Here is a 21,863-nt window from a genome sequence, read left to right as displayed (position 1 = left end):
GTATGCGTGCATTTCTGATGGGTGTCATCAGTCATGGCTCCAGTGTGTAACCAGCATCTCCCACTAAGCGGAGATAACAGATGTCCCCACTGGCAAATCCCTGGTATGGCTGCGTCATATGCCAGTTGTGGAAGTAGTGATAGCTTCTAGGGTAGCCAGCACACACATTCATTATAATGCCCTGGACATCGCACATGACCTGGCAGTTGATGGAGGGGAAGCCTTTGTGGTTGATGTAGACCCTACCCTGCTCACTGGGTGGTGCTTTGATTTGTATGTGCATGCAGTCTATAGCACCCACTACCTCACTGTATTCTGCTATTTGGTGGAAGAGATGCATATTGCTGGTCAAAGCCTCACGTCTGTTGTAGAAATATACAAGCTCACTGGCATGTGCTGACATGGCATCCAGGAACTGGTGAACTACCCTGGATGCTGATGCCTGTGAGATCCCCATGATATCACCAGTTGGCCTTTGGAAGGTACCTGTGGCTAGTGTTCGTAGGCCTACACATACCTTGGTATCCACTGGGATGGGTTCCTCTCTGTTGGTTTTGTGTGTGAGGCGTGGCTGGCACAGCTCAGCAATTTGCTGTAAAAGGTCCCTGTCCACCATATAGCACTCCACTATCTCCAGCTCATGTAGCCCCTGGTAGGTTACCCTGGGTCTGTACACTCTTCTCCTCACTGTGGGTTGGTCATCAACATTCTCATCCTCACCACCCTCAGCCTCTTTCACATGTTGATTTATGAGAGCTAATGCAGCCCCTATCATTTTGTTGCTTTTGTTTGGTAAAATTTTCCTGCTTGTGTACACCGGTGGTGAAGAGTTTGTGGAAAAAAACAGAGGGAAAGGTGTTTTCATAGTTTATAGTAGTGTGCTGGGCTGCTGCCTGTGTAATTGGCTGATTCTGATATATTTCACCTGCCAGCTATGCTAGTTCTCCTTGATTACCTTCTTACTGCTGTTTTTCCTTCCCATTGCCTTCCTGTTTAAGCCCAGGGGTGCGCTGTGCAAATACAGTGCTCAGATGTGCATGGAGCTGCTATTTCCTGGTTACTTTTTTTTCCTTTAAAACACCAGCTTAGACAATGTAAAGATTACTTGGCAGCTTCAGACACACCCCCTTGCTTAGCTCTGGTAAGCTAAGGGCAAACCCGAGCCACTGGGCTCCAGTAAGCTTACAGTATGCCTGACACACCCCTCTATGATGTCAAGCTAGCTCTTAGGCTTGCACCATGGTCTTCCTGCACCTACACTGTTGGGTGCAGGCTAGCCATGAGGGGGAATCCGGGATTCAGTATCATTCCCATTGCCTGCTAATGCCTAATTACAAGTCTGACACTGAGCCTTCTCCCTTAGCAACCACTATTCACTGGCCATGTTGTCTTCTGCCTGCCATTGAGTATAATGGCAAAATTGTGATTTTGTATAAAATGCTTTTTTCAAATTTTTTTTTGGGGCCGATCCTGTTTGCACACCACTGCCCTACACTTAAACGGCTGAAATTGGCCAAAAAGAAATAACATTTTTTATTTTTTTATTTTTGCAACTGTTTTTCATGCTAATGGCCATTGGCATGCTTTACACATTATATACACCCTTTATTTGGAGCTGTCATGGCTCCGTTTTGTAGTTTGCAGAAATGTACTCGGTTACTAACCAAGTACATTTCTGCAGATTACACTAGTCCCGCACGGCTGACTGCCTGCTTCCTGGATTGCAAATTCATCTCATTTGCATGGTTTTCACCTGCAAATGGGGTAATTTGCATACAGGAGCTGTGTCCATGCAGGAATAGTGCAGAAGCACTCGTGCACTTCCCGGGAGCTTGTTCTTGGATCTCTCAGTGGCCATATTGCCTCCAGCAGCTCCTGCACTATTCCTGCATGCTGTGCAGAGATTGCTGAATCCTGGGGATTGTCTTTTACTGCAAATATAATAACACTAGCTATATTCCTTATCATATAAAATGCTTTAACATAAAATATAAATACATACTTACGTATGCTTTGAAGCTTAAAGTCCTATGCAAACCTATTTTTAGAGGGTAATTCTAGTGTTTCAGAAAATAAAAGTGCTGCAATCAGAGAATAAAAGTCACTTGTGTTTAAGCTGTTTAATCCTAGAAGGATTTTTCCAAGAATTCATCTCACTCTGCCTCTTGAGGGGTATAGTGTTCCAAACCATTTCTTCAGTATTATTAAGGATTTTATTTTTGTCAACAAAAGAACATGCCTCTACCAGTGTGTCAAATATTTTACTTCCTTCTGAAATAAATAATTTGATCTTTGCAGGAAACACCAAAGAGGCTTTAAAATTATTTATTTAGTGGCAAGCAGGGTTTTCTTTTACTCATTACGTTACTAGAATAATTATTGTCAAATCTGACTACATCTTCACCTAATTAATAACTGGACTGGACCATGGTGCTTTTAACATTTGATCTATTTTTATGCTGAATATAAACTTTAATATAATTGAACCTGGTGGTGAGTTTTCCTTCTTTGAATGTGCTCTCAAGGATCTATGTGTCCTTTCAATTCCAAAAGAAAAAGTCTTTTTGGACTGTACTTTGAAACTTTCTATTTTGGTATCCAGCAGTCCCATTTTACATAATGCATCCTGAATACTAGATATTAGTGACTTGATGTCTTTTTTAACAGAAGAATCTTGAGTACCATTTTTGAGTGGTTCATGTTGCAGTCGCTTTTCTCCTAACCAAGCAGGTGAAATTCTCACAGGAAAATTAGAGCTTTTGAACAACATGAAGCTACAATTTTTTTTCTGTCTATTAATGAATAAAATTAGCTGTCAAGTATTTCCAAAGTTCTAATTTTTTGATTATATTTTCTGTCAGAGAAAAGTTTAGTTTTCAGTCACAGAGCTTTCACCAGTTGCTGCTCTCAGTTAGCCACCTTGGCCTTGCCCCCACAGAATCATGTTTCTAATTATATACTACAATTAATTCTTTATATACCACAAAGCAGACCCCCTCCAATGTCTTCTCTTTCTTCACGTGTGTGTGTGTGTGCGTGTGCGTGTGTGTGTGTGTGTGTGTGTGTGTGTGTCTGTGTGTGTGTGTGTGTGTGTGTGTGTGTGTGTGTGTGTGTGTGTGTGTATGTGTGTGCGTATGTGTCTGTGTGTGTGTGTGTGTGTGTGTGTGTGTGTGTGTGTGTGTGTGTGTGTGTGTGCATGTGTGTGCATGTGTTAGCATGTGATTGTGCAACCGTACTGCATGGGCTGATGAAGGGGTCACTAGCATGGTTAGCTCTGACTGGGCTAGTGATCGATTCAAAGATTTGATAATGAGCTACTAATGAGATGATGCTCAATGCAGCTTTATCATGTCTCTGAATTGCTAAATATTGCCATTGTGGTATTGGACTTGCCAGCATTACGAAGCTAGTGCTGGAGGCAATATGTCTATGAATCTTAGGGATTCTTTATAGTTTGTGGCATCTGTAGAGAAGCATATGTGAAGACCTGCTGTATAATAAAATGTAGGAGAATGAACAGAAGTTAACCAGTATTAAAAAAAATAACAATATTTGTGAGAAAGTATATAAATGAGTTGAAGTGTAACATAATATAAAAGAAAATTAAAATAATGCATTCCTACTCTTTATGAACAGATGAAATAATTATCAAAAAGGATTACAGAAATTGAAGTCAAGAAATATAGAAGACATATGATGTGTCACCAGATAAGAACAGATTGGAATATAGTTAGTGTAAAATGATTGTGCAAAAGCTTATGGGAAGTTTTTTGGAAGTATTGGATGATCATGAATAAATGAAGTCCAACAATAAAGTAATCTGAAATTACATAAAGTGTATCTGAAGAAAGGGAGACAAGCATGATTTATATAACTGAAGGTTGATTTCATTGAAGAATATGGACTGTAACTGAAATTGTTCAGGAATATAGGGATACAGTAAGGAAAATGATACAAGGGAAATGCTATCATATAGGGAAATAACAGAACAGATTGCTACCCTAGAAAACAAAGGCAAAATAGTTACAATTAGCATAAGGCTGGCATTTGATAGCTCTAATTACGATCATATGTTAAGTGTATTAAAAAGACCACAAGACTTCCACAAGTAGCTTCAAGGTGAAATGAGAACAAAATGGTAGCATGTACTGTATTCGTGGAGATTACTTTATTTAGATGAAAGACAGTGGCCAGTATACATAGTGGCTTGCGCAAATGCAATAAGGGTATTCCTGATGCTTACGAATGAGCATAGCAAAGGTGAGATTCATAGAGGCCATGTTCACTAATGCAAAATGTCTTAAAAATAATGAGATGCAAATGAGAAATGTTGTAAAATATAATATACTAATGAGGCGGTTTTGCAATTCATAGTCATATCCTTGTACATCCATCATTAAATGCAATGCTTAACATTTCTTTTTGGAGTTGCAACCTACAAACATGCCCCCAGCCATTCCTTCAGTAGTTTGTCCAAGTATGCAGAATCACTTCCCTGACACACAAATAAATTATTACCCCAAGCCACCCTTCATTAGTTTGTCTTAAGTATGCACAAGCACTAAACTGACACAATAAATTACTTTGCCCAGTGATTACTTCAGTAGTCTGACCATGTATGCACAAGCACTTCCATGACACACAAATGAATTATTTCCCCAAGCAACCCCTTAAGGAGTATGAAGTATATCTGGGTATACACAAGTACCAAAATGAAACATTTGCCCAAGCAACCCCTTCAGTAACAAGTCGAGGTATGCTCAAGCACCAACCAGCATGAAACATTTCCCCAAGCAACCCCTTCAGTGGCATGTCCTAGTATGGACAAACACCAAAATGAAACATTCAACCAGGCAACCCTTTCAGTAAAATGTCATGGTATATACAACTGCTTAGTGGCATAATGTCAAGGCTATTTATATGCTTAGTACGAAGATAAGCTCATTATAGATTCTCGTCTATGAATCATACACAAATGCATACGTGTAAAGCCCCCTAATAGGATAGTAGCTGTCTCCCTATCACTTATGCATTAAGCATGCTCTGCTTTTATGATGGGAGCATGTTTAGAACAATTCCTGTGCATGTAGGTATTCATGCTGAAAGTCTGGGATTTGCCTATCCACGTAGCACCACATTTCATGGATCACTGCTACTAAACTGCAAATCCCAGACTATAAATACCACGCAGTATAAACAGGTGCTTTACTACATATAGGTAAGAATACCATATAGGTCACCCTCAATGTCTCATGAAACCTATAGCCCATTCTTAGACCTGTTGGAGATACTCACCTTTCAGCCAAATGCCATACTCATTGTACACTACCCCAGATTTGCAGACACAGAGGTTACTAGACTTTGTAAAAACAATTATCCTGGACCAGTTAGTGCATATTCCCACTAAAGGTATAAGCATATAGGACCTAGTACTCACAAATATGGGAGATTGCTGTAGCCCCTCTCCCCCTAAAGTCACATCCTCTCTGGTAAGGTCAGACCAGAAAGCAGTCGCCTTTGAAATAAAAATCAGATCTGTAACCCAGCAAACCTTGCAACAGTTAGAAAGTGCTAAAAGACAAACTACCTTTTATTAAGTAATAAACTGCCAAAATTTCAAGCATCTCCACACCCAGATAATACAGCAGTCCAAGTGGGACTATCCACAGACACTCTGTGCAACCATGTCAATGACTGCATAGAGACTACTGTACCTATTAGAAGTTACCCCAAAACTAACTCAAAAAACAAACAACCGTGGTGGCATCCAAATTTAAACAGGATGAACAACAAAAGAAAAAAAGTATAGATAAAATTAGGCAGTGGAACACCAGAAAAACAGATCAAAACTACCTCTTGAAACTGAATAGATAACCAAGAGGACTAATTAAGTCCAATAAAGCAAATTTTGAGGTAAAGCTTGTATCCCAGGCCCAGGACAATCAGTGGACCTTTTTAGCTATGTCTGAATCCTCAAAGGCAGCACACAATAGTGAGATAAACTATTGATTAATGGAGCCATGTTTATGAAATCAGGAAATATACCAATTTTTCTGGCTCACAAATTCACTTCCATCCTTACCCCCATCTCACCCTCAGCCACCCCCCAGGAAATACCGTATAATATAATCCCCCCAACTATCAGTATGGAGCAGGTCTTAGATGTGCACTCTTAGGCCAAGAATACAGTTTCAATGGGCCGTGATAATATTCCAGGTTGCCTCCAAAATAGTCTGACCTATCAGGGCCACTGGTGTCACTATTCAACCACAGCCTCCACACAGGCTTCATGCCACATGAATGGAAGATTGCAATGGTCATTCCTTTGTACAAGGGTGGACCATCAACCTTGTGCTGAGGGAGGACAATCAGCAGATCCCAGAACTACAGACATCTTAGTCTGATTACTTTCATATGCAAAGACATGAAAAGAAGCATCATGGGAATGATTCTCAGGGATATATAGGTTCATAGGTAGGTACTAGGCTATCAGCCTGAGGGCCAAAGCAAGCCTAGCCACCCATGTATTGTTAAATTCCTGCCAATCTATCGAGCAGTGCCCCAGACATAATCCCAGGGGTGAATTTCCTATCACCCATCCACTTATCAAGGTTTTTCTTGAATAGTGCTAATGATGAGCTCTGCTTGATGTGGATGGGAATCTTGTTCCAGAGCATGGGAAGTCTCTAGGACATGAATCTATCCCTCCAGCATGTCCTATTTATTGCTGTGGTGAGGTTTAGGCCCCTAGAGCGTGTAGCTCGGGGAGATTGGTATTTCTTTAAGTGGAGCATGTCCAATAATTCCGGGTTTGACATTGCTTTGTATGTCAGACAGAGGTCTCCTCGGAGTAAACGGTATGTGACCGAGTAGAGTTTGAGTTTCTTGGGCCAGTCAGCATAGGGCAATTGTTTGAGGCCAGTGATCCTCTTGGTGAGGTACTTTTGGGGCCTCTCATGTTGTTGTAGGTGTCTTGTGAGGTACATCCCAAATGGGGCATTGTATTCAATGAGGGTAGGTCTGATGAGTAGAGGGGAACGATGACTTCCTTATTTCTAGATGTGAACCCTTTTGTGATTAAGTGGGCCACGTAGTAAGATTTTCTGACCACTGCGGCAATGTGGTTATCAAAGGAGAGGTTGCTATCCACTTGGGTCCCAAGATCTCTTATCACACTTTCTGTGTTAAGTGAACTTCCCCCTATTTGGTAACGTGTTTTTGCCAAAGGGAATAACAATGCACTTTTTGGCATTTAGTTCGAGGCCATGATTTTGACACCAGGTGACAGTCTCGGTGAGGCCCTTTTGCAGGATGTCTACGTCGACAGGGGAATCAATGATGGCACCCAGTTTGCAGCCATCTGCAAACTTGGTTAGCCATAGACCCTTGGTGTTTGCTTGCACTTCAGAGAAGCATATACCGACCAGGAGGGGTCCCAGGACTGAACCCTGGGGTACTCCACTTGTCACTGGTTTGGAGTCGGATCTGGAGTCAGCAACTCTTACCATGTGAGTTCTGTCCATGAGCCAGTTGGCCACCCATCTTGTGACATAAGGGTTTATGTTAAGGTTGGTGAGTTTATCAATGATTCCTGAATGAGGGATAGTGTCAAAGATTTTAGCGTGGTCCAGGTAGGCTGTATGGACTACCTTGCCCTTGTCTATGGCCTTTGTAACTGTTTCAAAGTAGTCTACCAGGTTTATGAGACATGACCTACCTTTTACAAATCCGAATTGGGTAGCATCCAGAGTTTGGAGGTTACCTATATCTTTGTTTATGAGTTCCATGATGATACGCTCCATGGCCTTGCAGACCAGGCTTGTCAGGCTAATAGGTCTATAGTTGCTGGGGTCTGTGGTGGTTCCTCCTTTGTGGAGTGGGATAACCATTGCTGTGCACCATTCTTTGGGCACATAGCCTGGGGTGAGGCTGTGGATGAACATGGATTTTACGTGGGGGGCTAGTTCATTTTGGAGTTCATGTAAGATGCAGCCTGGGATGTTGACCGGTCCCATGGATGCTGTGTCTTTGGCTTTAGAGAGTGCCATTTTTACCTGTGTGTTTGTGATTGCTGGGGCTCTAAAACCATCTGGTATAGTTATGGGCCCTTTGGGGGTGAGGGTAGAGTAAAGTTTCATTGAACCTATTTACCAATATGTTGGCAATATCAGTTGGCTCTGTATATTTTGTGCCATTCTGTTGTAGCTCAGTGCAGATCAGGATGCTGCCATGGTGATTCTTGACATAGCTAAAGAATGCCTTGTGGTTGTCTTTGGAATCCGTGGCAATTTTTCTTTCAAAATTAGCTTTGGAGGATTTTATGAGCATTCTTAGTTTCTTACTGAGGCTCGTCAGTTAGTTCCTTCATACTTGAGTTTTTACTCTCTTTTGCAACAGTTTCTTCCTTCTGTTTTAGAGTTTGTTAATGAAAGGGGACCACCAGATCAGCTTCCTTTTTTTGGAGGATAGTGTCTTGGTTTTGTTGGGGATAGCACGATCCATGCACTCATGCAAGTGCTTGTGGAGTGCATTTGTGTAGGATTTAGCAGTCGTGACTGTATTGACTGTGTTATCCATCTGCAGGGGTGTCGCAAAGTTAGTCACCTAAGTTTTGAGAAGCGTGAAGTTCACTTTGGAGAAATTTTTTACGATGGTTTCCTTGTATGGGGGTGGGGTCAGGATGTGGATATCTATGGTGATTAGTTTATGGTCTAATCTAACCAGCAAGGAGTTGATCTCAGGCATTGAGCACCAGTCACCCATGTTGAAACCTTCAGACACTCTATCCAACGCAGTCTGGTTTCATCAATGGGTGGTCATGCTTACTGAACCTCGTAGACTTCTTTGAGAAAGTCACTAAGGAAATGGATGAGGGAAAAATGGCGTATACTGCCTACCTTGATGTAGCTAAGGCACTTGATACAATACCCACTCCGGCATTGTAAACAAACTCACAGAATTAGACATGAACCCCTGTGTAACTCACTAGATACCAGCTGGCTCAAAGACAGGACTCAGGAAGTTAGGTTTGGACAGACCACCTCAATAAAGTGGTCAGTCACCAATGGAGTCCCTCATGGCTCTGTCATGGGTTCACTCCTCTATGACATCTATTCTTCAAAAATCAAGGCCAATGTCAAGGGTCTTCTGACTTACCAAGTTTGCAGATGATCGCATGTTTGGAGCAGTCATAGAAACCCCCCTAAGATATGAACATCTTTCAGGAAGGTCTAACACAGAAAAATGAGTGGCACCAAAGCCATGGCTTAAAATTCAATGCAACAAAATGCACAATAGTGCCTTTTGGGAAGTTGGTCACACTGGGTAACTACCTCATTGATAAAACACCTTTAAAAGTAGACACAGTAGTCAGAGATTTGTAGTTCATGGCTTTCAGCCAACATGTGTCTAAGGCTGCAAGAAAATCTTTCTATGTCAATTTACTTACAAGTAAGAGCATGGCATCAAGGCCCAGAAAGTCATTGTGTCACTGTACTCATCCATCACCAGGCTCATCAATGACTATAATGCCCCTTCGGTATGTACCTGACCAGACACATGCATCAACTAGAATGCCCACAGATATTCCTTACAAAAAAGCATACAGGGAGTAAACACCATCTCCTATGCAAATTGCTTCTTAGCCCTATCTCTGTACTGTGTTTCCTACAGATTGCTGAGAGGAGATACAACACATCCTTGGATCCCACTCATATAAACCTTTTCCACGTCCACAAAATGAATAGCACCAGAACTTCTAGATGTAAGGATTTCAACTTTGACTTTTACTCGAACAGGACATGTTGAAGGGACAGGTATGTATCTTGGAGACTCCTCATTCTCTGTAATAGGTATCCCATCCATGTGAAGCAGAGCCCTTCCCTAATCCTATTCAGGTGCAACTGAGACAAGTGGATGGGAAGTTAGAAATTCTCCCCTTGTCTGACACCTATGTACCTGATGGAAAAAGGCAACCACTAAATCATGTCCTAACTAACACATACCCCTTAAAACTATCTCTATATTATAATAACTTGTGGGATATTTTTGGGCTGCATGGCTAGGTTTATATAACTCCAAGTGATTGTTAGCGTAGTATTCACATATGAACCTGTATGTATACAATATCATATGCAGACACATACAAATGTGTGTGTGTGTGTGTGTGTGTATGTGTGTGTGTGTGTGTGTGTGTGTGTGTGTGTGTGTGTGTGTGTGTGTGTGTGTGTGTGTGTGTGTGTGTGTGTGTGTGTGTGTGTGTATTAATAACAGTGCAGTGAAATCAATCAAACATCAGTGCCTACAATACAATGAATGCGCATCTGTAGGGTGGTAGATGGACATCTTGGTCATATTGGTGGTATTCTGTGCTGCTGTATTCATCTGCAGTACTACAAAATGGCATAACTGTGATTTTCCTGTGCATATTAGTTTAGCAACATTGTGATTTCATCAGGGACTGGTGCATGTTGAGGTACACTCTGAATCATGTACCAGCTACTATATATGTCAGTAACCATATTTGCATATTTTACTTTGCATGAAGAAGAATTTTGAATACGCTTTCTTAAGGACAGACTTGGCAAAACTTCACACAGGGAGCCCTAAGCATTTTTCCATTGTTTACCATTACAGTTTCAAATATTAAAGTGGTACTGGAGGTAGAGTATAAGTGTATGTGCTGTAAGTATAAGTGCATGTGCTATATCCCCAGCCTTCAGGAGAAAAATTCTTCCTTCTTACTGCTATAAGAATCAAACTCCTGGCAAGGTTATTCTCTTAATGCAATTTCCTTCTGCCCAAGTCAGCTATTGTCCCGCAATCATTCCTTTGTATTATGGCCAGAAAAAATATCTGGGACTGCAAAAAAGAAAGAAAAAGAAGAAGGGGCTGGTACAGTAAGAATGAGGTAATCACTTTTAATTTATACTTTCTTAATTTGTTAAGTAGGCTGACTTATATGAACTCTTTTTAACCACTACCCAAGCAACAGCTACAGTGCAGAAGGAATAGGTGACTAATCAGATAACCAACTGAACAGAACTGGGAAGTTCCTTTGTGCAACAGGAAATAAAATGCTAACTAAAAATTGAGTAAAATAAATTTGTTGAAAAAGATGGTCTGCACAATTTTGAAAGGGATGACAGCGTAATCTAAAATTTAGTTCAGCCTGCCATCATAAAAATGGGAATATGTAAATACTTTTAAAACTAGTATGATATGTGGACATCACCCGGAGATCATGGAAAGGCAATGTCTAGCAGTATTTACATGGAAATTATATCATATAGTTGGGTAGGTAAAGGGCTCTCAGTACAACTGAGAAGCAGCCACTCAAAAAGCTTGGAGGGTCCATATTTAAATACAACAAGAGTATACATTATTGACTAAAAATTAAAGAAAGAAAATACAATGCATTACAGTAATGTTACCAGTGCACCCTTTAGGGGCCCCAGAGTTTAATCTTTAAAAATAAATGACTACATCAATGTTCAAACCCCAAGTAGAAATAAGCTTAACTGCTGTATCAGTCCCTATTTCTACTTTAATCTATGAAATATTACGCAGAAAGCCTATTCATATATGCAACAGAGTGAGCATTAAGGCTGATTATCTTTGAACACAAGGATGAAATAAGGAGGCATGAGATATACTGAATGGAGTTGTATATTAGAGCTGCAGATCCTGTTACCATGCATGGGATTCATATGAACAGTCGGGTACTGAATAACTAAAGCTAGCACTCTGTAACCCAGTAGCAAAGATAAACACTATGTAACTCAATGAGAAAGGTTAGTACTGTGTAACTTAGTAAAAGAGCTTAGCACTGTGTGACTGAAACAAAGATTACTACTGTATAACACAACAAACATTAGCAGTTTGTGACTCAGTAACAGAGGTTAGTACTGTGTAACATTATAATAAATGTTAGTACTGTGCAACTCAGTAACAAAAGTTAACATTCTGTAACCTAGTAATAAAGGTAAACATTTTGTGGCAGAGTAACAAAGGTTAGCACCATGTAACCCAGTAACAAAAGTTAACACTTTGTAACTCACTAACAAATGTTAGTAGTCTGTAACGCAGTAACAAACATCAGCTTTAGAACTCTCTAACTCACTAACAAAGTTTAGCGTCATGTAACCCATTAATAAAAGATAGCACTCTGTAACTCTAACAAAGGTTAGCAGTCTATAACACAGTAACAAACATTAGCATTAGAACTCTAACTCAATAATAAAGGTTAGCATTGTGTAACCCAGTAATAAAGGATAGCACTCTGTAACTCACTAACAAGGTTTAGCACTTTGTAAACTAATAACAAGGCTTAGCACTCCAGAAACTGGTACCAAACATTAGCACTAGGTAACCCAGTAACAAACTTCAGTACTATGTAACTCAGTATCAAATGGCATCACTGTGTAATCCAGTAAAATCTGTGCTACAACCAAGCTGGTGAAGTGTACTGTATAGTTAGAAGAAAGGGGGGGGGGGGTTCAAACTCTTCTAGATTATGGAAGCATAATTACATTTGTCAAGAGTCCACTTTGTAAGCATAATATTAGTAACTAAAAACTGAAAGTAATACACATTCATTGTGACAGTAAGCAATATCACTTACACGTGCAGAAATTCAGACAGCTCTAGGAAAACTATTACATCATATGACTAACCTGTTTTAACTTATTATGTAACATGAAAAGATTTTCTCCATTTAAAGCACTGTGGAAAATGTGGGGGGGGTGACAATACAGACACAGTCCATCATGCTGAAAAGAAATAGGTAGAGCAGCAGATTACAACTGTATTCATTCAGTATAGCAATGGAGAGAAAACAAGGAAGTGATGCTCATATACAGATTCATAACCAAAACCAGGAGAAGGAAGCTGGTATAGAAATTGCAAAAGGAGATAGAATTTGATTGTGGTTAGACAGTGAAAAAGATTGTGTCTGTTATCAGACCCATTCTCCAATAAAAGAACCACAAAACTCAAAAAACTTGAAGAAATGTCAGTGTAGGAACTGAATGTGAACTATTATTTATTTAATTTATGTATTTATTGCATTTGTTTACTAGGATTGACTGACTGGGCCATGAAGACCTCTTTTTACTGGAAACTTGTGGAGAAAAGCTCCATAACAAATAGAAAATAAAACATTTATATAGCACATCATAGTTGAGCTAGTATGATAGTTAGACAAATAAAATAACAAACAGCCACTAACAGATACACCGAGAACAGGATCTGCAATCAAGAAAAACAAAACTAGGCCGCTTCACCTACATGTCATATTGTTTTTTGGTTTTCATGATAATTAGGCAAAAGATGTGCCAGCTAAAATAGTACATGTTACATACAGATAGACCTCTGATACAAATGAATTTATGAAGGAATGTAACTTTCTTAAAGGATTGTTTTCTGCAAGAGGGTACCCAAATGATTTGTTGGAAGATGTTATAAAACAGGTAGAGGAAGGTAGAAATGATAAATTCAAACCTATCCTGGGACAACCACTTATGGACAACACTAGGAATGACCTCCCTCAAGGGGATGAATATAGTAAAGCAATGGTGTTGAAATACAACACTAGTCACAGACCTGGAAAAAATATCCAACATGGAACTGAAATCTGTGTATAAAAATTCCCAAAACCTGAAAAATGCATTAGAAAATGATAGAAAACAGGCAAATGGTAGAAAGAAATTGGGCACTTACAAATGTGGACGGTGCTCACAATGCAGATATATAATCAGTAAGGAAAAAATAAGTCTAAACAGTAGAAATGTGATTTTAACTAGTAATGACTATTTTAACTGTGAATCAAATGGACTTATTTATTTAGCATTGTGTGAGGTATGTCACTCCTTTTACGTAGGTAAAACCAAACGTAAATTAAAAAGGAGGATATACAAACGCCACTACGACATACAAAACAGGAAGGAAACGAATGCCCTTTTTAAACATTCATTAACTTGTGTTAACTCTAGTTATACATTTTTTGTTTTGGAAGGCATTAAAAAAGAAGCTAGAGGGGGACAATGGGAAGAGAGAATTGAATATAAAGAACATGGTGGCAGATAACATTACAAGCCACCTCCCCTCCAGGCTTGAATGAGAGCACTTCCATAGTACCCCTCTTAAAATTAAGGGCAGCAAAGTTATAAAATATAAAATAAAATTTTCTGCATGCTTTTATGTTTGTTTGGTATGGCTCTCAAGTGTACCTCATTACGAGGAACGTACCTCATTTGGGGTCTTAAAAAGTTCATGTTCCTCGAAATTCCTCAAAGTTCCACATTGAAAGAGTCTGTCACACATTCAGTGTTAGGAATTTTTTTAAGTGAAATCCATGGTAAATTGAAATTATTCATATTAATTCATTAAAGGATCTTCTTTATAAGTAAAACCAGCATATTTTAACCATCCTATGACCTTCCTAGTTGAAGTTGTTAGTACGCCATTAGTATGTGTTCCACATTTTGCCCATTTGTTCCACATTATGAAGGCGAGTGTTCCTCATTTTGGCGATGGAAGGTTGAGAGCTGGTTTTAATAGATTTTAACAGCATTTATTGTATTAGACTTGCACTTTTCAAATTTGACCACTAAAGGGAGCCAGAGTATTATTTTAACTTCATTTCTAAACTGGTGCTGAATTCATTCCTTATGGAGTTTTAACTTTTCTTTCTTTTACTTAATGTCATCATTTTGTTCAGAATGGTCCTCACTTGAAATGATTAAATATGAACCAACAATTTTTTATCATTGTTTTACACAGACTTTTACATGTTTCTAAACTGTCTATTATATTGGTTTTAATTTTTATTTATTTATTCATTAATATTTATGAGTACTATGAGTCATTTTATTGAATGTTTTTATTGGTCAAGCTGTTCATTAGTAAGATATTTAATCTGTCAATCTACCTTAAACCCACATCTGATGAAGTGTTTGAAAAGAAAATGCTGTATTTTAATTGTCTGCGTTTATGTGCTAACTCTGTGTTTTGCGCACACATTAAATTGGTTTTAAAAGACTTCCAGGTGGCTTTTGGTCTGTTTGTACCTTGGATTTGCTTATTGGTCTCACTTTGTTACCTTTTAGCTGTTTTTTCTTATCTTCTTAGAAAATAAAAACATCTTGTATAATAATCACATCTTACATGGGGGGTAAAATTACAGTACAAACCAGTCAGTAAATGTTAAAGTATTTGATGGTTGCATTGTAGTAACAATGGAGTAGTAGTACTTTGTTCTTAGGATGTTTAATGGGAGTGGAGGTGTTTCTCTAGGAAGCAAACCTGAAATTTAAATGGAAAAGACACAATTAGAGTAGCTTAGTTTTGAGTGACATTAAGAAGGAGAGAGCGGGATATGTAAGCAGAAAGTACAGTTGTGATAATAGTCTGCCCCCAGCTGGGAGTGAGCATTGGCATAGTCTAGCATTTAGGAGATGAGTACAAAGTATAACACTGTGTAATGTAACCCAGTCAAAAAGGCAGCCTCTGTAACATACTAATGATGGTTACATTTAAAGCTAGGTTTATTGTCTATTTCCCTAAGTTGGCTGGGCATGGTGATCCATATCTTGGTGATAAAATTTAAGTAAAGAGCATCACCTTATCTGTTATGTGATTTAGATTGTTGAGACAGAAACTCATCTTTAGAGCAGAGAGGTCAACTGGGGTTATGCCACTGCAGGAGAATATTCAGGGAAGGATACTCACCTGGCTGGTGAAGTATGCAATAAGCAGTTTCCAATTGAAGAAATATAATGCGGTTTGGGAATTGCATCCAGTTTATTTCTGAGTGCAAGGTATTGATGGAATCTGTCAGGCAAGTCAGCAGTGAATTTGGTAATTTTATTGTAGCACTGTTCAAACATTCCTAGTTTCCTAGAAGATTGTTTTGTAGGTTACTGAAGATGTAGAAAGTGGAAATCAGTGTCGATAGGAGATTTTTGACCCAGGCCACTGACCAATGGTTTGGCTCTGTACAGAACTGCAAGCCTTTGTTTAATTTTCTTTATGACATTACTTACATGAATATCAAACTTGTGTTTATCAGCAATCATTACACAGAGTAGCTTGGTGTTGGAATCCTGGTTAAGTTTAATGTTTTGAAAAGAGGAAATAGTAAAACTATCGGAGTTTTGGGAAATTGGTTTTAGACAGCAACAGCATCAGCCTTTTTTTTGACATTAAGTATAAGGTGAGTGCATTATCTATGGTAGTGGGGTGGTTTGAGTGTAAACTATGTTGGGTTGGTGAGACAAGATTGTTGTTGAGAAAATACTTGAGGACTTGAATGTGTACACAATGATCCAGGATTTTTGAGAGAGGGGAAAGCATAGCTGTGGGTCAGTAGTTATCCAGGTCAGTAGAGTTTCCTCCCTTATGTAGTGGTGGACTGATGACTGAACGTGTGAATTCACCACAGCCAAGCAAGTTATCCTTTGGCTAATAAGCTTTTGGATCAGTATTCTGCTTTGAGGAAAATAAACATACTCCAGTCCAAAGTTTCTTAAAAGCATTGTAGATTATTTGTTGGATAAGAACTTTCTTCAAGGGGCATGGTTGGATTTTCTACAACATTATGATCTTTACTATTCATTTATTATTTTTTATCCCTTATGTAGTGGTAGAATGAATGATAGTTTCCAAACTGACAGCTCCCTATTGAAATGTTGGCCCTAATAATGCCTAGTGCCAGCACATTGAAAAAAAAAAGAAAAGACTGGCAATCCTGGAGAAGAGTGAATCTCATAATTCTCTCTTCTCCTTTAAACCTCATTTTTGTTGGGGGAGGGGGGGTGACACTACCTTAAAGAAAAGAGAATATCCTGAGAAACAGTCATCTCAGACTTTATGCATATATATATATATATATATATATATATATATATATATATATATATATATATTCCTTTTTTTTGGCCATTCAGTCTTCATAGCAGATCCCAACATTTCAAATGGCTACCTGCAGGAACACATGACTCAGTAATAAATCTATTTATTAGAAGAAAGACTGGAAATGCTATGGCCTCAGTTGCTATGTATTCTGCCAGCAGGCTATCAGCTGCTAGAATAGTTGACTTCAGTTAAAGAATAAGTTTTTGATGATTGCAGTAGGAATGTTTTTTAATGTAAAGATGTTTGCTTGAAATGGATGTTCTGGCTGATCATGGCATGGTTGAGAACCAGTGGATTTACTTAGTGCAGTTGCTGTGTCAATGAAATAGAATTTAAAGGAGTTTACCTTTAGCGTTATCAGTATAATTTGGCATACGACTATTTTTTTTTTTCTGCCTGGGTGCAGAATTTATTGATGGTGGACCTGGTCATTTCTGGATTACTCTGAGAAATATTCTAAATGTTTACATAGTAAATCTTTCTATTTTCCAACATATTTTACTTTGTTCTCTAGAGAGTGGTAGGTCTGGTAGTTTGGGTGAGTTTTGTTATTCTGCCAGATTTTCCAGTCTTTGTCCCTAAATCTTGTGACTTGCTTAGTGGTGTGTGTTAGCAAGGGTGTGGGTCTAGATTCCGTGCATTTTTTTCTAAGAACTGCATACTCATTTAGTAAGTTTAAGAAAATCTGATTAAATGTGACAGTGGCTTTATTTAGTGGTAGCTGTTTTAAGCAGTGCCTGTTGGCCTGATGCAGTGCATTGGTAAAAGAGTGAGCATTGCATTTACTGAGGTTTATAACTAGATTATACTGATGAGAGTTTGATTGTTTTTGTTTGTTATACATTCTAGTGATATAGGTGGGATGGTGACCATCATAATCCAGTCCATGACTGATGCAGTTAATGGCCTTGTAATGCCTGGTTGGAATGGAGATCACTTGAAAGAAATTAGAAATATTGAGGGAATAATTAATGAAAGTATGTAATGCAGTCACATTTATGTTAACATTGCCAAGTATGACAGTTTATATTTTAATGTTTTTTGATAACCAAGACAGAATGTATTCAAGTGTAGTGTGGTTACTGTTTGGAAGGATACATAAAGCAACAATACATATGGCTTTGCCTGGGTATGTAGCATGTCTGCATTCTTAAATGTAGGGATGTTATTTATATAGAGGTGAAACTGGGGACTTGGTAAACCACCTACTGTTCTGCTTTCTCAGTATAGTGTAAACATACTTTAACCAGAAGGTAGGGCTTTCTCATTGGATATATTTAGTTTGAGCCATGTTTTTGTGAGAATAAGAACATCTGGAAAGTGAAGGGAGATTCAGACGTAACTCAGCTATTTTGTTACAGACACTCTTGATTTTTAGGTTCCATATTTTTAAGGAATTGTTATTATTCTTTTGGCTGCATTCAGAACTATATTCTAAAGAGGAAGAAGTTGGGCCAACATTTGGGCCGGGGTTTCTGTGGGCATTTCCACATTGTGTTAATGCATTATGTAAGGATAGAGTAATTGAAGAATAGATTAAGCTGAGGTTTTTGGGTCAGTTTGAATATATTCTTTCTTTTTCCATTTTTAGAGACAAATATTTTGGTTTTAATAAGTGGATATGTTGTTCAGGAGTGATAATGAGGTGGTCTGTGGGGAGTGAGTTTGTAGTGAATGTGGTCTTGTGGGGTATGAAAGATGTTAATAAAAGGTATGGTATTAAAGCTAGAAATATACTAGGGTGATATGGATAGGAGTTATTATTAGAAATTCTTCCTTTTGGAGGGGTATGTTAGGAAGGTAGTTACTTTAGCGCATGTCTAGTAATGTGAGATGTAGTTGGGGATAGAAATATAGGGAAGAATGTAATTCTGTTAAGGAAGATTATCTGTGGTATTATGGCTAGATTAGTTGGAAGGGTTAGTAGTGATAAAACCATGGGTTGCTAGCCTCTGGGTTTGTAAGGTAGAATGTGCTGGAGTTATTCTGAGTATGAGATTACAAAGTCAGCAGTACAGTGGGAAATAGTGCGGGGGGGGGGGAGACGGTAGAATATGTAAGTTTGGTAGGCTGTGGTTTCCTATGTAGAGAGAGTGGGAGTGTTGTGATTGATTCAGAAGTATGGGCTTTATTCTGTAAGTGGATTGTGGTGAATTGTGAAAAAAATAAATGTGAAGTAAGAGGGGGTGGGTAGGTGGGAATTGAGGTTAAGGTAGGGGAGCAGAGCGAAGCCAAGCATAGCAAGACTAAATTACGTGGAGCAGTCATAAGTGTCCATAAATAATCTATGTAATTTGTAGTGAAGGAGCAAATCAAATTAGGCTAATTATTATGTGAGGAGACATCACGTGGACTCATATCAAGGAAGCTAAGTATAATATTTGAGCTGTAGGTGGAGTAGCCTGGAGATTGTCTGCTTCACTTTGAGTGGAGTCTTGGTTCAATTGCCTATTTTACACAAAGTATCAGCACTATTTCATTTACCCTACTGCTTTGCATCCTGTTGGAGGGAGATAGGGAAAGAAGGAATGATGAGAGAGAGACTGACGTAAGGTATAAAGTAGAGAACCCTGAAATAAGAATCGCTACAAGAAGCATTAGCACAGATACCGAGACAAAAATAGAAGACAGGGGCACCTAAGTGAAGACCCTTGGACAAAATGACTTAAAAATGAACAAGTAGGAGGATATAAAGTTATGAGCCAGAGCCATGGCCTAAAGTTAAATGCCAAAAAATGCATAGTCATACCCTTCGGGAAAAACAAGGTTACCCCTAGCTACCAAATAGGTGGCAATCCACTGAGTACAGAAGAAGTTATCAGGGACCTGGGGACCCAGGTTGATAGTAGTCTGTCATTCGACACCCATGTAGCTAAAGTAGTTAGGAAGACCTTCTACATTGCCCACCTTATCATGAAGGGATTCTCATCTAGATCAAGGGAGGTCATAGTCTCCCTATACTCATCACTCATCAGACCAATGATTGAGTACAATGCCCCATTCGGAATGTATCTGACCCGACACTTGCAGCAGCTGGAGAGGCCACAAAAGTTCCTCACCAAAAGGATAAAGGGTCTCAAACATCTGTCCTATGCTGCCCGACTGAAAGAACTCCAGCTCTATTCAGTCGCCACCGCTTGCTCAGAGGTGACCTTTGCCTAACATACAAGGCCATGTCAAACCCAGATTTGATGAATATGCTTCACCTCAAAAATCTAGATCCGTCAGAGCCACAAGGGCGGAGACTTAAACCTCGACACGGCTATTAATAGGACGTGCTGGAGGGATAGATTCATCACCCAAAGACTCCCTATGCTGTGGAATAAAATCCCGGTATATGTGAGGCAGAGCACCTCGCTGGCCTTGTTCAAGAGAAATCTTGACCAATGGATGGGAGATCGCAGATATACCCCAGGGATTACCTCAGTGTCACTGCTCAACAGAGGCACAGCAAAATAATGGGTATAGTTCCCCATACTAAAGGGGTGGCGTAAGCCACAAAACTATGGGCTAGGCTTGTAAATGCCCTCGGGCAGATAGCCTAGTATGAACCTATGAACCTATGAACCTATGAGCTATTTCTGCCAGTTTAAAGCAGAAAAACTAAATAAAAGCAAATACTCAGCAACAGGCATCTGTAGGCAAAGAAATATTGTAATGTTTGTTATAAGATACTCTTTGCAGTATGAGGGCAACACAAAAAGAAAAAAAAAAGTGAAAGTGTGGTAACCACTCACCATATGTTAGTGAGAGAACATCCTAAAAGAAAAGAGAGCACTCCAGGGGCTTGTACAGATAGCAGAAATAATAAAGCAGAAGGTGACTTTGGTCAAGAATCACCCTGTTAAAGGAAATACATAGAAAAAGCTTCAGACCAGTGTTCTGAAGAGAAGACACTACACCTTCCACATTGAGGCAAGATGTTGAAGAAGGTAACTCTGAGTTATTAATTACTACTGTACAAATGGAAATAGCCTGGAGGGCTAAAATCAGGAAGCACGGTCCCTGGAGCTTCAGAAGCAATGAAGTAGAGCTTGCATAGAAGTCTCTAGAGAAATGGAATGTGAATGGGTTACGACTACCTTCTGAACTATCTCTAGAAGAATCCCCTGGAATATAAAGCTGCAACTGAGGCCTGGTCAAGGCTCACAACCTGGGACTTTTAAAGACAGTCTGCTCCTGGACAAGCTATGGCAGAATGCAATATTGTTGGTGGAAAAACAGAAAAGACTGTTGTGTTTTGTTTAAAATTAAGTGGGCTTCCATTTTGCTTTCTCCTGTTATTTTATGAAAAATAATCCTATGTTTTATATAAGTTTTGTCTCCAATATTCCCTTGGACTTACTGATAAAAATATATAGATATAGATACCGATACTGATACCGATACAAATATAGATATAGCTACCGATACCGATAACGATACAGATACAGATATAGATACAAATACCGATACAGATACAGATATAGATATAGATACCGATACCGATACAGATATAGATACCGATACCGATTCAGATATAGATATAGATATAGATACTGATACCGATACAGATATTGATATAGATATAGATATAGATACCAATACCGATATAGATATAGATATAGATACCGATACCAATACAGATACAGATATAGATATAGATACCGATACCGATACAGATATAGATATAGATATAGATACCAATACCGATACCGATACAGATATAGATATGGATATAGATATAAATATATAACTCTATACTGGGGTCACTTCGTTTTGGTATCTTTTCATGATTGCAACTATTGAAGTGACTCCCTGACCCCATGTGCAAAAATGGAGAAAAGGGGTTCTGGAATGGATGGATGGATTCATGATTCCACTGTCTGGATCACCAACCATGCAAATGACTGCAAACTTGGAATCTTTGTCCTTAACCTCACTAACCCCAACTCCCTTAAAATGCATGT

The sequence above is a fragment of the Protopterus annectens genome, chromosome 2.part1 (genome assembly GCF_019279795.1).
Source record: "Protopterus annectens isolate FY-2018-M chromosome 2.part1, PAN1.0, whole genome shotgun sequence".
NCBI classification, from domain to species: Eukaryota; Metazoa; Chordata; order Ceratodontiformes; family Protopteridae; genus Protopterus; species Protopterus annectens.
This window is presented reverse-complemented; position numbering follows the sequence as displayed.